Genomic DNA, 18,529 nt, shown 5'->3' with positions numbered 1-18,529 from the left:
GGATTTGTGATTTAGAAGAACGCACAGTTCTTTGCTGTGCTTTTGCCAGCTTAAGTCTTTTTCATTTTTCTAGCGAGATGATGAGTGCTTCCATCCTCATGTGAATCTGAACCACTAGCCATGAACATAGGCCAGGGCCTCAGCCATTCCTTGCCACTCCGTGTCGTAAATGGCATATTGGCAAGTTTACGCTTCTCATCAGACGCTTTCAATTTTGATTTTTGGGTCATTTTACTGAACTTTTGTTTTTTGGATTTTACATGCTCTCTACTATGACATTGGGCATCGGCCTTGGCAGACGACGTTGATGGCATTTCATCGTCTCGGCCATGACTAGTGGCAGCAGCTTCAGCACGAGGTGGAAGTGGATCTTGATCTTTCCCTATTTTAACCTCCACATTTTTGTTCGCCATTATATGCCAGTATCAATAGCAATGGCCTACTACTATATATACTGCGCACAACTGAAATGCACCACAGGTATGGATGGATAGTATACTTGACGACACAGAGGTAGGTACAGCAGTGGCCTACTGTACCGTACTGCTATATATTATATACTGGTGGTCAGCAAACTGTGCAAAACTGAAATGCACTACAGGTATGGATGGATAGTATACTTGACGACACAGAGGTAGGTACAGCAGTGGCCTACTGTACCGTACTGCTATATATTATATACTGGTGGTCAGCAAACTGTGCAAAACTGAAATGCACCACAGGTATGGATGGATAGTATACTTGACGACACAGAGGTAGGTACAGCAGTGGCCTACTGTACCGTACTGCTATATATTATATACTGGTGGTCAGCAAACTGTGCAAAACTGAAATGCACCACAGGTATGGATGGATAGTATACTTGACGACACAGAGGTAGGTACAGCAGTGGCCTACTGTACCGTACTGCTATATATTATATACTGGTGGTCAGCAAACTGTGCAAAACTGAAATGCACTACAGGTATGGATGGATAGTATACTTGACGACACAGAGGTAGGTACAGCAGTGGCCTACTGTACCGTACTGCTATATATTATATACTGGTGGTCAGCAAACTGTGCAAAACTGAAATGCACCACAGGTATGGATGGATAGTATACTTGACGACACAGAGGTAGGTACAGCAGTGGCCTTCTGTACCGTACTCCTATATATTATATACTGGTGTCAGCAAAATTATGCACTGTACTCCTACTATATACTGTCTACAATGCAGCACAGATATGGAGTGTTTTTCAGGCAGACAACGTATACTGGTGGTCACTGGTCAGCAAAACTCTGCACTGTACTCTTCCTATATAATATTATACTGGTGGTCCCCAGTCCCCACAATAAAGCAGCACACTGAGCACAGATATGGAGTGTTTTTCAGGCAGACAACGTATACTGGTGGTCACTGTCAGCAAAACTCTGCACTGTACTCCTGATATATAAAACAGCTGCTCCCCAGTCCCCACAATTAAGAAGTGTGAGCACAGATATATGCAGCACACTGAGCACAGATAAGGAGCGTTTTTTTCAGGCAGAGAACGGATAAAACTGGTGGTCACTGATCAGCAAAACTCTGCACTGTACTCCTCCTATATTAATATACAGCTGCTCCCCAGTCCCCACAATTAAGCAATAAGTAAAGCAAGCACAAATATTTGCATCAACAATACACGGAGAGGACGCCAGCCACGTCCTCTCCCTAACATTTCCAATGCACGAGTGAAAATGGCAGCGACGCGCGGCTGCTTAAATAGAATCCGAATCTCGCGAGAATCCGACAGCGGGATGATGACGTTCGGGCGCGCTCGGCTTAACCGAGCCATACGGGAGAATCCGAGTATGGCTCGGACCCGTGTAAAAAGTGTGAAGTTCGGGGGGGTTCGGTTTCCGAGGAACCGAACCCGCTCATCACTACATATCAATTCCATATCAATTCCAGTAAGAGGGGTGGGGACAAATATAGAAAATTATGCATAAGGGTGAACTACTGGATACATAAACTAAAAACTCTTGTTCCTGAAGGATTAAATGAGTCCATAGAAATAGATCTTTAGATTTCCTATACTGAGCCCCTTGTTGCTAAATACAAACTGCCAATGGTCTTGTTTAGTCTAATTTTTCAGTTTCTGAATTTATGCTAAACACATGTATAATGGGGCTGTGTGAATACAGCTAAATTATCCATTAGGATATAGTAAATATTGTTCATCTTATATTAAGGGTCTTTACTGAAAATGTTTACTTTGGGATTTCTACTTGTTTAGTATAATCAGACTATGGGCATATTATGCTATCTGCTATTGGTCTATAATGCGATGTGTAGATTTATGTATAATCTTCATACTCCAGAGTGCTGCACCTTTTGATCCGACGTATGTGTTTTCTCTATATATAATTTTTTTATATATTTCATATATATTTTTATTTTTATATCATTCTTAATTAATTGTTGTTTTTAATATATATACTCTGTTGAGATAATAAAATATATATAATCTTTATGTTAGATAAGTTATGCAACACCTGATGTAGATTCTCTTATAGAGCCGGTATAACGTTAGTAATCATGCATATTGTTTAAAAGGAAAAATCCCTGTGAGTCCCACAGCTGCGGTTATTAATGAAAGCCCTTTAACAGTCACTCCGTTTGGGTGAGGAGGTATCACTTTGAAAAAGTCACGTGATTCCGTGACGAAACGCGTCAGTCTCCGCCCACTTGTTCGTAGCTGCAGCAGAGCCTTTGGCAAGCACGGAGGTGTATGACTCAGTAGAGCGGGAGTCTCATCGGACACTGCCATCTGTCCATCCCGCTACGAGCGGTGCCATTCACGCTGGAACAAACGTCAGTATTAAGGACTCGAATCCATACCTCCACCTGTGGAACAACCTGCAAGTAACAGTCGGTGAAAAGGAAAGGCAACCCCCGTGGACAAACCCAATACACCCGAGGACGCTCGGTACTGGGGGCAGTACCACACCGCTGTATCTAAAAAGGAGGTAATCGGATACATTGTAAACGCTTTCCACAGCCGTTACACCTTCACATTCTTTAATGTGCAACAGTTACCATCACTGACTGATATTAAGGGGCAGATTTATTAAGCTCGGTGAAGTGATAAATTGGAAGGTGATAACGCACCAGCCAGTCAGCTCCTAACTGTCATTTTTTAAACCCAGCCTGTTACATGGAAGTTAGGATCTGATTGGCTGGTCCTTTATCACCTTCCACTTTATCACTTCACCGAGCTTAATAAATCTGGCCCTAAGTTACTAACGTTGACAGCATAACAGTACAGCTTTTGGAAGTGCACTGACTCCTCACAGAGGGAAAGTTTATACCATTGTCTATAAAAATCTGCTGGTCAGCAAATAAATTAATAATTTATATCACATCAGGTGCAACTAATTGATTTTATGTTGTAATATCTATTGATGTTAATAAACGGTTGATTGAATTTTTATTACCAGCTCTGAATATATATAAGGTATTTTAGTATGAACCCATGAGTGCTTTCTCTTTTTTTGTTGTTTTATTATTGTCTAATTGTAGGGGTGTATACAGTCCCTTGAGCTAAGTGAACGAGGGTTCTTTTGTTTTCTTAAAAGGAATATCAATTTTGTTTAACACGGACACAGGCGCTTCATATATTTTTCCCTTTTTGATTTATCCTGAATAAATGTATTTATTATATATACAATGCAATGTGTGGTAAGAGAATTATCACTGGCCCTGATGTTACCTTCTTGCATTGCATCAGTGAAATGTGACTTTTGTTCCGATTTTCCTCGGCAGCACTCCAGTTGTTTCCTCCTTTCATGGCACAGCAGAGAGGCTAGGATTTCACCCCAGACACAGACAGTAATCAGAACATGATTCCTATCCAAAATACGTCAATATTTATTTCTAAACACTCCACCATAGAGGCTTAAGGTGCATACACACTAGACGGTGTCGCTTTATGAGCGACATCATCTAGTGTTTCCCCCTACCCGGGGCAGGCGGTCGGCGGCCAACCGCACACACTGAGCGATATGATGATCATATCGCTCAGTGATGTCACGCCATTGCCAGGCCTAGCATGCAGACGATGGTCCAAATTTATGCATGCATGCACTACCGACACCAAGGGTCGTTAACGACCCACAGTGCCATGCATTGGTCATCATTGCCGGTATACATACTTGCCGAGAAAGCAGTGGCGTGCGGTGAGGTCAGTAGCTAGGTGAGGCACTGCAGTCATAATGTTCGCCGAGTCCCTCCAATGACCCATAGCGCTGCTATGCTGATGCCCGCTACCACCCCCAAGCAGTTACCAGTTTCTGTTGCTGTCCCTGATGCGACAGCTTGTGCAGGTGAGGGATCTTTTCAGATCCCTCCCCGCTATTTCCCCGCAAGGTCCCTGTCAGTTGGGCAGACTCAGCAGGGGTCACTGTGCCTGCATACCTGCCTATCTCACGCTGCCAAGCAGACCTAGCAGCAGCGTACTGCATTTACAGCTATCCCTCTCTGCCCGCGGGACTCCCAGTGACTGTACTGATCCCCGCTGCCAGAAAGTCCTTTCATGGATCCATGATCCTCCCCTCCATGGCACTCCCTGCTCATCTGGACCCTTGACCAGCGCTCACCTGGACACCGGGCGATGATGCAGTGTAACGAGAGGATCCAGGTAGGGTGCGGGGACACTGGGGACCTATAGACAAGTAGCAAACATCTCTGTAATCCACTGTTGACAGTGCCGGCAGACACCATGTGACCTGACCCAGCTGGCTGTGGGGACATTAGGAGACACACACAGAGGAAGTGGGAACACGGGGCAGTGCTAGACATTTTAGCGCTGTGTGCAAGAAATGGCAGTGGCGCCCCCCACCTTATGTAAAACAGGGACAGAGCGCGCCATAGGCGCGCACAAAAAATATAGGGGCGTGGCTTCATGGGGAAGGGGTGTGGCTACAAAATAATACCAATTCATATAACGGTGCACAGTAGTCTCCATTATTCAAATTACGCCGCACAGTAGCGCCACTACACCAGGTAGAGCCCCTTTTACACATTACGGCAGACAGCGTCCCCCTTTTACACATTACGGCGGACAGCGTTCCCTTTTTACACATTACGACAGCCAGTCCCCCTTTTTACACATTATGGCAGACAGCGTCCCCTTTTTACACAGTATGGCACACAGCGTCCCCCTTTTTACACAGTACAGCACACAGCGTCCCCCTTTTTACACAGTACGGCAGCCATCTTCCCCCTTTTTACACAGTACGGCAGACAGTGTCCCCTTTTTACACATTACAGCAGACAGTGTCCTCTTTTTACACATTACGGCAGCCAGCGTCCCCCTTTTTACACATTACGGCAGACAGCGTCCCCTTTTTAAACATTACGGCAGACAGCGTCCCATTTTTACACATTACGGCAGTGTCCCCTTTTTACACATTACGGCAGCCAGCGTCCCCCTTTTTACACAGGGGGTCATTCCGAGTTGTTCGCTCGCAAGCGGATTTTAGTAGATTTGCTCATGCTAAGCCGCCGCCTACTGGGAGTGAATCTTAGCATCTTAAAATTGCGAACGATGTATTCGCAATATTGCGATTACACACCTCGTAGCAGTTTCTGAGTAGCTCCAGACTTACTCGGCATCTGCGAACATTTCAGTGCTTGTCGTTCCTGGTTTGACGTCACAAACACACCCAGCGTTCGCCCAGACACTCCCCCGTTTCTCCGGCCACTCCTGCGTTTTTTCCGGAAACGGTAGCGTTTTTTCCCACACGCCCATAAAACGGCCTGTTTCCGCCCAGTAACACCCATTTCCTGTCAATCACATTACGATCGCCAGAACGATGAAAAAGCCGTGAGTAAAATTCCCAACTGCATAGCAAATTTACTTGGCACAGTGGCAGTGCGGACATTGCGCATGCGCATTAAGCGATAAATCGCTGCGATGCGAAGATTTTTACCGAGCGAACAACTCGGAATGACCCCCACAGTACGGCACACAGCGTAACCCTTTTTACACAGTACGGCAGACAGAATAGATAGCTAGATACACGGGTAAAGTAAGACGGGGAGCATAAGGGTTGGTGTGTGCTGACTGTGTCGGCAACGGAGACACCACCGTGAGACATTCGGGGAAAGAGTGGACGGGGGAGCACCGTGGTCTGCGTGCACTGACAGAGCAGGGGCCAATGCAGGATTTCTAAGAGGGGTTTCCAGATATATGCTATGTAGTTTTAGAACGTATATATATTCTATAGACCGAGACATTTATATGAATGATACAGCCAGGGGCGGATTGGGATGGAAAACCAGCTCGGGAAATTTCAGGGAGCAGCCCTAATGGGGGTGGAGTTTGTGGAGGGGGCGGGGTTAGCAGAGCAGAGGGGGGCTAAATACACACATACTGCTGTTTATGTGACACCTCCGGATCTTTGTTTTACACACCCAGGTGTCTGCACCTCTGGGGGTGTGGGGGGGAGACACAGTGCAGCCGCCGAGTGGGAGAGCAGGGGACAGAGTAAGACACAGCTGCCTGGTGGGAGAGTGGGGTGGGGGCCCAAGGCAAGACACAGCTGCTAGGTGGGAGAGCGGTGGGGCTCTGGGAGGAAGATAGTGCAAGCCACAGCCGCCGGATAGAAAGGGGATGGTTGTAGCGGGATGCCTGATCACTGCGAGCCAGTGTTCAATTCGGGGGATGAAAAAAATATATCAGTGCTTGAAGTGCTGGTGTGACATACCTCTGCATACTTCGATCGATATATATATATCTAGCAAAAGAATATGAAGAGGGGGCGCTTCATAGTGTAAAATCGTTTTATTCAAAAGAACTCTCAGACAATATCAGTACGTAATTTAGATTTCAAGACTCGTACCGCAAATCAACCAGGGTGGGCTGGTTACCACATGATACAATCAATTACAACTCCCGGCATACCCCGAACCTCGTCTCGTAGGTCACTGGACTCCTGCCTTCCACGTCTAGCCGCTGAACAGCGGTGGTCGCGGGTCGGATCACTGGACCACTTGCTTCGGGACGGATACAGCCGGAGGATGATGACGTCAGAACAGCTCCGCCCTAACGCGTTTCGTCACAGACTTCGTCAGAGGGCGGTGCTGTTCAGACGAAACAACAGGGCTTTTATATGCCCCAATTAATTACATAACCAATCAATTAAAATAACATACATGGATTCAGCTGAAAACTTGCTCCAAGGTTAGCTGCAGATGTTATCCATCTAACTTAATCACTTAGTTATACTATAGACTGATTCAGTATTTCTGTTTTGTCTTAAGCTAAGAATACCTTATAATTTCAGTCTCATAACTATATTTTAACTTAAAACAATCCATATATTAAAAATGTTGTAAAAACTGTTATAAAAACTACTTATTTGAATATATATACACACATATGTGTCTTTTTCTGCGAACACACGTATAAACAATTAATACCAATAAAAGAATTACTTATATTGCAATCCTGGTGCTTTTCGGCGAAGTCACTAAAAACTTGCTCCTGTAGGAGCTTAATCACATTTGTTTAGTTCAGATCTGTCACGTAAAAATATTCAAATCATCGCTATATCAAAACATAATAAAAAATACATTTAAAAACATCCTTAGTACCTATTTTTTCATATTTCTATGTATATTTCTCATAATCAAGAGGACCTATACAACATGTAAGGACTAGCTAGCAGATACCAGACTGAGAGGTTCAGATATATGGGGTAATTTCTAAACCTTCATTTAACCCTTTAGGGGTTAACGTGTCAAGTGCTAATATCCAATACGTTTCCTTCTTCAGCAATTCCTTTTCTCTATCTCCCCCATTATTCTGGACATGTTGGATACCTTTAAAGCGAAGTTTACTTGGATCGCTGTCATGATGTGTCAGAAAATGTCGTGGTACACTATGGTTAGCAACTTTATTTTTAATGTTGCGCATATGTTCTAAAATGCGTATTTTCAACATTCTTTTAGTTTTACCTACATAGAGATATCCACAGGGGCAGCTCAACAAATATACAACAAATGTTGAGTTACAATTCATATAACTCATTACAGTATAATTTCTGTCACCTTTGGTATTGTTGAAGTTTTTTCCTTTTTTATCCATCAATTTACATGTTTTACAACTTCCACACGGATAACATCCTTTTATCTTATTCTGAATTTTAGTGGCTGAGTTTTCTTTGTTCACTTTTAAAAGTTTGCTTCATTGACATCAAGAATTTCGGAATATGTCGATGTCTATATAAAGAAATATGTGTCATCACTTCCATCCTATGTTCAGGACTCTACCCATATTTTGAAAATCATAAGTGAACTAGAGTGGAAACCTCAATATAAATGGTGTACTGTGGACGTGCAGTCCCTTTATACTGCAATCCCGCATGAAAAAGGAATTGATAGTATAAGAATTATGTTAAGTAGGGACCCTGACATTGGAAGTGACTTAGTGACCTTTATATGTGATTGTTTAAAATTTGTTCTTACTCGTAATTATTTTACGTTTTTGGAGGACTGGTACGTCCAAATCTGCGGGACAGCGATGGGCACGATTTGTGCCCCGAGCCTGGCAAATATTTACATGGGGTCCTGGGAGGCTGATCTCAGTATGTATAAAAATGCTGATAAAATTAAAATGTTTAAACGCTATATCGACGATATAATAATAGTGTGGGATGGCACTGAAGATATGTTCAAAGAATTCATTGAGTCGATTAATGTGAACACATATAATTTGAAATTCACATCTATTATTCAAAATGAGAAAATTGAATTTTTAGATCTAATATTCGACACTACTGAGTTTGTGACTGGAGGTTGTATAAATACATACACATTTTTTAAAAAAGTAGATGTTAATAGTTACTTGGAATATACAAGCTGTCATCTCCCACAATGGAAGAAAAACATCCCATACTCGCAGTTTACCCGACTACGCAGTGGCGTAACTAGAAATTTTTCTCCCCCAAGCCAAAAAATTCTTCGGCGCCCCCCCCCCCCCTCCTTCATGCTACATAATTGGGAGCAAGAAAGGTTCGGCGCGCGCGGCAAAATAAGGGGTGTGGTTTCGTTGGAATGGGCGTGGTTTCGCATAAAGGGGCGTGGCATTGCAGGAAAAGACCACCTTATACCCCAGTTCTGCAACCTGCACGCCCATACGTTGGCCACCACAGGAAAGAAAAATAATCCTGATTCATGCCCCTTACATTATTTGTCATTTTTCCTCATTATAGTAATGCCCAGTATACATTATGCCACATACTGCAATGCCCTTAGACATTATTCCACACACAATAATGCACGACACAATATGCACACACTGTAATGCCCCCGACACATTATGCCACACACCGTAATGCCCGTGACACATTATGCCACACACCGTAATGCCTGTGACACATTATGACAGGAATCGCAATGCCCGTTATACATTATGCTACACACTGCAATGCCCCTGATACATTATAGCACATACAATGTCTGTGACACATTATGACACACACCGCAATGTCCGTGATACATTATACCACAATGCCCGTGATATAGTATACCATACACCGTAATGCCTGTGACACATACCACAATGCCCTGCCCGTTACACCCTATGCCACACACCGCAATGCCCGTTATGTATTATGCCACACTGCAATGACCCTGAGACATTATACCACATACCACAATGCCCGTGATATAGTATACCACACACCGTAATGCCTGACACATTATGACACACACCGCAATGTCCGTGATACATTATGCCACACACTGCAATGACCCTGAGACATTATACCACATATCACAATGCCCGCGATATAGTATACCATACACCGTAATGCCTGTGACACATTATGACACACACCGCAATGTCCGTGATACATTATGCCACACACCGTAATGCCCATTACACATTAAGTCCTACAGTAAGGCTTCTAATTACTTTTCAATTACCTGCTCGTTGTCAGGGGTTTCATGCACTGGGTGTCATGCTCGTTGCCAGGGGTTTCATGCTCTTGGTTCCATGCACGGTGCCAGGGGTTTTCATGCTCAGGGTGTCATGCTCGTTGCCAGGGGTTTCATGCACTGGGTGTCATGCTCGTTGCCAGGTGTTTCATGCACTGTGTGTCATGCTCGTTGCCAGGTGTTTCATACACTGTGTGTCATGCTCGTTGCTAGGGCTGTGCTCCCAGTGCCACATATGTCCCCAGTGCCAGATATTCCCCCACGGTGCCAGGTACTCACATGCCCCAGTGCCAAATATACCCCCCCCCATGTGCCAGGTACACATATACCCCCCCAGTGCCACATATGCCCCCAGTGCCAGATATTCCCCCCAGTGCCAGATATGCCCCCAGTGCCATATATTCCCCCCCAGTGCCAAATATGCCCCCAGTGACAGATATGCCCCCCCCCCAGTGCCATATATGCCCCCAGTGCCAGATATCCCCCCCCCAGTGCCATATATGCCCCCGGTGCCAGATATTCCCCCCCTCCAGTGCCATATATGCCCCTAGTGCCAGATATTCCCCCCCAGTGCCATATATGCCCCCCAGTGCCAGATAATGCCCCAGTGCCAGATATCCCCCCCTGCCAGATATTCCCCCCCAGTGCCATATATGCCCCCAGTGCCAGATAATGCCCCAGTGCCAGATATCCCCCCCTGCCAGTTATTCCCCCCCAGTGTCATATATGCCCCCAGTGCCAGATAATGCCCCAGTGCCAGGTATCCCCCCCCTGCCAGTTATTCCCCCCCAGTGTCATATATGCCCCCAGTGCCAGATAATGCCCCAGTGCCAGATATCCCCCCTGCCAGATATTCCCCCTCAGTGCCATATATGCCCCCAGTGCTAGATAATGCCCCAGTGCCAGATATCCCCCCCCTGCCAGTTATTCCCCCCCAGTGCCAGATAATGCCCCAGTGCCAGATATCCCCCCCCCCTGCCAGTTATTCCCCCCAGTGCCAGACATCCCCCCCCCACCAGATATTCCCCCCCAGTGCCAGATAATGCCCCAGTGCCAGATATCCCCCCCCAGTGCCATATATGCCCCCAGTGCCAGACAATGCCCCAGTGCCAGATATCCCTCCCCTGCCAGTTATTCCCCCCAGTGCCAGATATCATCCCCCCCCGCCGCTTTTTGGAGGGACACGGAGGGTACAGCCTCTCCTGTGTCCCTCCTGCTGCATCATCTCCGGCGGCCGCGGGTCTAATAGGGGGAAGTGCCGTCCGTGAGCCAATTAGAGCTCACGGACGGCACTTCTCCCTATCAGACCCGCGGCCGCCGGAGATGATGCAGCAGGAGGGACACAGGAGAGACTGTGCCCTCCGTGTCCCTCCAACAAGCGGCGGAGGGAAGGAGAAAGCAGACTGACATGCGGACGCTCGTCCGCATGTCAGTCTGCTGTAAATCAGTGGCGCCCCCGCAGCCCTCGCCCCCAAGCCACCGCGAGGACTGCGGGGGCAGTAGTTACGCCACTGCGACTACGTCGGAATTGTACCTCCCTAGAGAAGTATGATGAACAGGCTAATGTGTACTTAGAAAGATTCACTGAGAGAGGATATCCACCTGAGGTCATAGAAAATTCAAGAGTTAGGGCAAGAGAAAGAAACAGAATAGATCTCTTGGTTCCTAAAGATAAAGGGACCCCCTCTCAAAAAGGAGGCTTAATGAACAAAGTATGTCCATTTGTTACTGATTATAACACCGATGTTCCTAGTATTCAAAAATGTATGCAAAAGAACTGGCACTTATTAAAAATGGATCCTTTACTGTCCCAATATTTACCAGATCAGCCTAACATAATATATAGAAAAGCCAGAAATCTGAAATCATTAGTGTCAAGAAGCAAACTTTTAAAAGTGAACAAAGAAAACTCAGCCACTAAAATTCAGAATAAGATAAAAGGATGTTATCCGTGTGGAAGTTGTAAAACATGTAAATTGATGGATAAAAAAGGAAAAAACTTCAGCAATACCAAAGGTGACAGAAATTATACTGTAATGAGTTATATGAATTGTAACTCAACATTTGTTGTATATTTGTTGAGCTGCCCCTGTGGATATCTCTATGTAGGTAAAACTAAAAGAATGTTGAAAATACGCATTTTAGAACATATGCGCAACATTAAAAATAAAGTTGCTAACCATAGTGTACCACGACATTTTCTGACACATCATGACAGCGATCCAAGTAAACTTCGCTTTAAAGGTATCCAACATGTCCAGAATAATGGGGGAGATAGAGAAAAGGAATTGCTGAAGAAGGAAACGTATTGGATATTAGCACTTGACACGTTAACCCCTAAAGGGTTAAATGAAGGTTTAGAAATTACCCCATATATCTGAACCTCTCAGTCTGGTATCTGCTAGCTAGTCCTTACATGTTGTATAGGTCCTCTTGATTATGAGAAATATACATAGAAATATGAAAAAATAGGTACTAAGGATGTTTTTTAAATGTATTTTTTATTATGTTTTGATATAGCGATGATTTGAATATTTTTACGTGACAGATATGAACTAAACAAATGTGATTAAGCTCCTACAGGAGCAAGTTTTTAGTGACTTCGCCGAAAAGCACCAGGAATGCAATATAAGTAATTATTTTATTGGTATTAATTGTTTATACGTGTGTTCGCAGAAAAAGACACATATGTGTGTATATATATTCAAATAAGTAGTTTTTATAACAGTTTTTACAACATTTTTAATATATGGATTGTTTTAAGTTAAAATATAGTTATGAGACTGAAATTATAAGGTATTCTTAGCTTAAGACAAAACAGAAATACTGAATCAGTCTATAGTATAACTAAGTGATTAAGTTAGATGGATAACATCTGCAGCTAACCTTGGAGCAAGTTTTCAGCTGAATCCATGTATGTTATTTTAATTGATTGGTTATGTAATTAATTGGGGCAAATAAAAGCCCTGTTGTTTCGTCTGAACAGCACCGCCCTCTGACGAAGTCTGTGACGAAACGCGTTAGGGCGGAGCTGTTCTGACGTCATCATCCTCCGGCTATATCCGTCCCAAAGCAAGTGGTCCAGTGATCCGACCCGCGACCACCGCTGTTCAGCGGCTAGACGTGGAAGGCAGGAGTCCAGTGACCTACGAGACGAGGTTCGGGGTATGCCGGGAGTTGTAATTGATTGTATCATGTGGTAACCAGCCCACCCTGGTTGATTTGCGGTACGAGTCTTGAAATCTAAATTACGTACTGATATTGTCTGAGAGTTCTTTTGAATAAAACGATTTTACACTATGAAGCGCCCCCTCTTCATATTCTTTTGCTAGATCTATTTACCCGAGGAGTTCCGGGGAAACAGAACGAGGGAGAGCTGCAGTCCAGGAAAATTGGAAGTGGACTTTTTAGTGATCAGCATACGAGGAGAAAAAAACTTTTAATACCTATTGTGGCCACAGATGTGGGTTTAATCTATCTAATCAATTATAAGTAAAACGAGCGCTGGGTCCACATTTCTATATCGATATATATATATATACAGATGAGGTCCCTGCACTTGCCCTTTGAAATCCACGTGATAATGCTCAGGTGCCATCCGAGGAATGAATCCGATATAACAAACGAAATGGCGGCACTCCGAGACTGCTTAGTGTGAAAAAATGCTGCTTTATTAATAAAGTAGCATTTCTTTACACTCAGCAGTCTCGGAGTGCAGCCATTTCGTTTCTTATATAGCTCTGGTAAAATACACATTGAGAATATACAGTGCCAGGACACATGAGCAATTGCTTTGTATAAATAACATGGGTTTCATTGAGTTAACTCACCAAGCCCTGAACACAGGAGAACTCCCGTGCTTCAGCCTGTATAGGGGAAGGGAGAAACTCGAGTACAGGGAGAACGTTTTACTTTCCGTTTCTGCTATCCCTGATAGCAGAAGTCCGTGCATGCAGGGAGAGGAACTTTTCTGCCTGTTGGTATGAGAGCACAGGAGTTTCCAGGACTCCCCTGCATGCTGTGGCTGACAAAGAGACCCACTATGTGAGTGGGTGTAGTACTGCTGACTGGCGGTCTCCTGACCGCCGGTCAGCTTACCGACGCCGGGATCCCGGCAGCATACCGACGCCGGGATCCCGGCGGGGAGGGGCGAGTGCAGCAAGCCCCTTGCGGGCTCGGTGGCGACCTGCAGTCGCCACGGGTTCGATTCCCACTCTATGGGTGTCGTGGACACCCACGAGTGGAAATAGTGCCTGTTGGTCGGCATGCCGACCGTCGGGATAGTAACCCGTCGGGCTGGTGGAGGAGGTCATGTGATTGTCGGTCAGCTGACCGGCGGTCACATGAATACCACCCTATGTGAGTATATGGCAAGGACATCACTGCTGTGGGGGACACAGTCACTACAAAGCAAACTGCCGGCCGGCTCCCTCTCCCTTCTACCTTCTCACTGCTCAGTTCTGACAAGCAGCAGCATGACAGCTCGCCAGGAGGGAGGGAGGGAGGAGAGAGATCTCGATCTCTACCTACTAGATGCTGGCTGCTGCAGACGCTGCCGCTCCTTCTTCCCCCGTCCAGCACTGACAGTGACAGCCGGATGCAGTCACTGTCAGTGCTCTATCTTATGCCCAATCACAGGGACAGGGGCGCTGCGGCACTTACACAGGTGCCGCGTCAATTACATTTTTCAATAGTCTTCACTTTTCTTGGCCCCGCCCCCTTCCCAGCCCCTACCACTGCCCGATTTGAATGCACAGTGAGAGGCACCATTCTCGGTGCCGCACAAGTGCATTTAAACACCCATTTAACATCTAAAAACATTAACATAATATAAAGATTATACTTATGACACAGATTATGTGTCATAAGTATCTTCTTTGTATTATTTTAATCAGGAATGACAGGGGAGGCACTGCCTCTCCTGCCTCCCCTGACTGCACGTCCCTGCGAGAAAGTGAACAATGTCGCTCAGGAAGGGTGAAAATGAGGGACCTCGTTCATTTTATCGGCAAGTGTGTATGCACCTTAAGATGGGGAACGTTACTTAAAGGTGTAATAAGGATAAAAAAATTTGGGTTTAACATATAACATAATTTAAAGTTATACCTGTGTATTTGCAGGGTATCATATTTAGAAAGTTATGGGACATTTGGATTGTGGGATATAACTACAAGAGCTCCATGATCTATGTTGGCTTCCTCAGTACATCAGATATCTGTTGGCTTGATTCAGAGTTACATAAATCTAATATTTATGTAAAACCCAGATGTTTAATATTCCATGCGTGCGCAGGAGCCTCACTGTGTATGTGCAGATCATGTCCTGTGATGTCATTTGCGGCTGCAGAAGTCAGGTGAGTGAGAGTCTGCAGCCACTTGTGGTCGTGGTGGTGGACCGCTCCAGAAAATGAGGGCGTGTCTATTCTTTTTTCTGGGCATGCTGAAGCCAGTGACTACGTTCTCAGATGCATCTTCACTGGCCCTGACTGAGTAACTTCAGGGTTCACACAGAGGATCCGATGCAGCAAGTGGATTACAGAAGCCTGTAGTGGGCATCTTTTCACTTAAGACGCTTAATGCGTGTAAAAAATGAATATCAGAATTTCACTCAATAAAGTTGCACTCTGTGGCTAAACCTAATGACCATTGTACCTATTAATGCTCAAACTGAGTAGTAATGTATGAAAGGTTAGTTCATAGTAACATAACATAGTAACATAGTATCTGAGGTTGAAAAAAGACATTTGTCCATCGAGTTCAACCTATTTTTGTTCTCCTATGCATGATGATTAGTTTAAAATTTTTGACTGATGCTGATGTTTATTAAGCCTGGCTGATTGATCCAGGGTGTAGGACTCTAAGGGAAGAGGCTCAAAGGGAGCAGATATATAATTTTAATATCAAAGCCTGGACTTAGCCAGGACTTAATACAGAAGGCAAAGGACTGCGATCTCCTCCTAACATCTTATTCTCTCACCTACAGGTAATCAAAATAATTACTACAAGTCTCAGCAGTTGCACAGTGATCTAGGATACTATACTCTACAGCAGGGGTGGGCAATTATTTCAGCCAAGGGGCCACTTGACATTTCCTGTCAGTATCCGAGGGCCACATACAAAATAGCAGCTCGCCCCACTTGCCAAAAATATAGGGACGTGCTTCATGTGGAAGGTGTGGGCAAAAAATAATACAGATTCATATTAGGCTGCACAATAGTCTCCATTATTCAAATTGCGCCACACAGCGCCACTTACACACATTACACCAGATAGAGCCCCTTTTACACATTACAGCAGGTAGAGCCGCCTTTTACACATTAACATTTTATTTAGGATAATTATTGTGCAGCAAGCAAATTATCCAGTGTCTTATGGCCCCTGGGGAAAGGTGTGACACAGTGACAGTACACGGGGAGGGGGGGTGACAGTGACAGAACACGGGGTGTGTGACATGGTGACAGAACACGGTGGGGGTGACACGGTGACAGAACACGGGGGGGTGACACGGTTACAGAACACGGGGGGTGTGACACGGTTACAGAACACGGGGGGTGTGACACGGTGACAGTACACGGGGGTGTGACACGGTGACAGAACACGGGGGGTGTGACACGGTGACAGAACACGGGGGTGCGACACGGTGACAGAACACGGTGGGTGTGATACGGTGACAGAACATGGGGGGGTGACACGGTGACAGAACACGGGGGAGTGACACGGTGACAGAACACGGGGGGGTGACAGTGACAGAACACGGGGGGGTTATACGTGACAGAATACGGGAGGGGCTGGTACAGCGAGAGCTAAAGATCTCTCCCCCAAACCTAAAAACAGACTGACACCACTGCCCGCACACACAAATATACGCACACTATCACACACACACACACACACACACACACACACACCCCTTTCTATCTCTCACTCACTTTTCCCATTAACTTTACTGATCTGGCTGGCTGGCAGTGGCAGGAAGGATGGATCTATTCTGTACAAGTCTGGCTCTTGTCCCGTGTAGCTCCGCCCCCTGAGGTCCCGTGTAGCCCCGCCCCCTCCTCGGCACATAGCTCCGCCCCTTTTCGGCTGAACCCAGCCGTTGTCACTGGGGACTCTGGAGGAGGGAGGAGGCTGCTACAACGCAGCAGCAGGGGAGAGAGGCGCCGCCGGCAGCTTGGAGGTACTGCAGCTCAGAGCAATGACAAGCAGCTCAGCCATTCGGGCCGCTTGTCATTGCTCGCTGGTGGTAGGCAGTGGGCCGGACAGGATCGGTTTGCGGGCCAAATCCGGCCCGCGGGCCGTATTTTGCCCACCCCTACTCTACAGTGTCTGTTTGCTTAGGTAATCTGGAGTTATTGTTTTGTGCAGAATTTAGCCTGTTTAATTGTTAGATATTTGGGGAATTTGGGATGTCCTCCTCCCATATCATTATTTGTTTGTTTTAGCTTTATTGCCCACCAGTGGGTGTTGAGCAATGGGTGGGATTTTAATCAGTGAACCTGTTATGATTCCAGTACTCCTGACCGGAGGAGATCTTATGACAATGGCCAGAGTACTGGAAGGGATTGCTGGTTACGGGAGCAGGAAAGACTAGTTGCCCCTGGCGCCCTAACTCTATTGTGTCACCCGTGCTATCGGAAATCCCTTGCGAGACTATGGTTTCTTGAGCCCCTGGCAGCCACGTTTGAAAGGCGGATTATGTCTGCCCAACTCCGGTGCCCCCCGGTCTAGTGAGAGACAAAGGGAAATCCGAGGCAGGATGATGACAAGAGGACCTCTGACTACAACAGGCCAAGGGCAACAAGCTAACTAACCAAACTTGAAGTATGCGCGGAAAAACCGCCAGATAAAAGGACAACCAAAATCCACTAGTCCATTACTCCTACCCAGCACCGCTGGATACCAGAGTGGATCTGTGGGAGCGGAATCCTCTGCAAAAGCTCCGAAACACAAATAATAAGTAATAAAGCGGCCAAGCCGCAACACACGGCTACGCCGCGACTCACGAACACCACTGGATGTTTAACGGTGCTCAGTCAGGACTCTAGGATCAGATGACGACTTCCGAGTGCAGGACAACTGAGGACAGGAACGACCGGATACAGCAGGACTGGAAACACTCTCAGCAAACAGATACAGCATGCAGGAAGCTATTACCGGCGTCTGTGTGAGGCACTGCAAGAGCATATAAACCGAAGCCCTCCAATCAACTGCTGCCAGTGCTGATTGCATGAATGCCGTGCAGCTGCCTTGCTGCACGGCCAGGAAACAGGTGCCCTTACTAATTTAAATGGACCCAGCAACGGGGAACGCGGTCCGCCAGCGGCGTCCCCGTTGCTAGGGTCCGTGCGGCTCCGTGCGCCCGGCGTCTAGCGTTGCCAGGGAGCCGGCGGCTGTACGTGCACGGCGTCCCTGGTTGCTAGGCGCCGGGCCGCACCGACGAGCGGACCCCGGCGCCTAACAGAACCTATACCTTACACATGTTAATGTTAGTTCATATTAGAGTATACTTGGCTGATTAAGCCTGGCTGATTGATCCAGGGTGTAGGACTCTAAGGGAGGAGG

Source organism: Pseudophryne corroboree, chromosome 4 (assembly GCF_028390025.1).
Source record: "Pseudophryne corroboree isolate aPseCor3 chromosome 4, aPseCor3.hap2, whole genome shotgun sequence".
Classification (NCBI taxonomy): Eukaryota; Metazoa; Chordata; class Amphibia; order Anura; family Myobatrachidae; genus Pseudophryne; species Pseudophryne corroboree.
The sequence above is the reverse complement of the archived record's forward strand: the minus strand, read 5'-3'. Positions refer to the sequence as shown.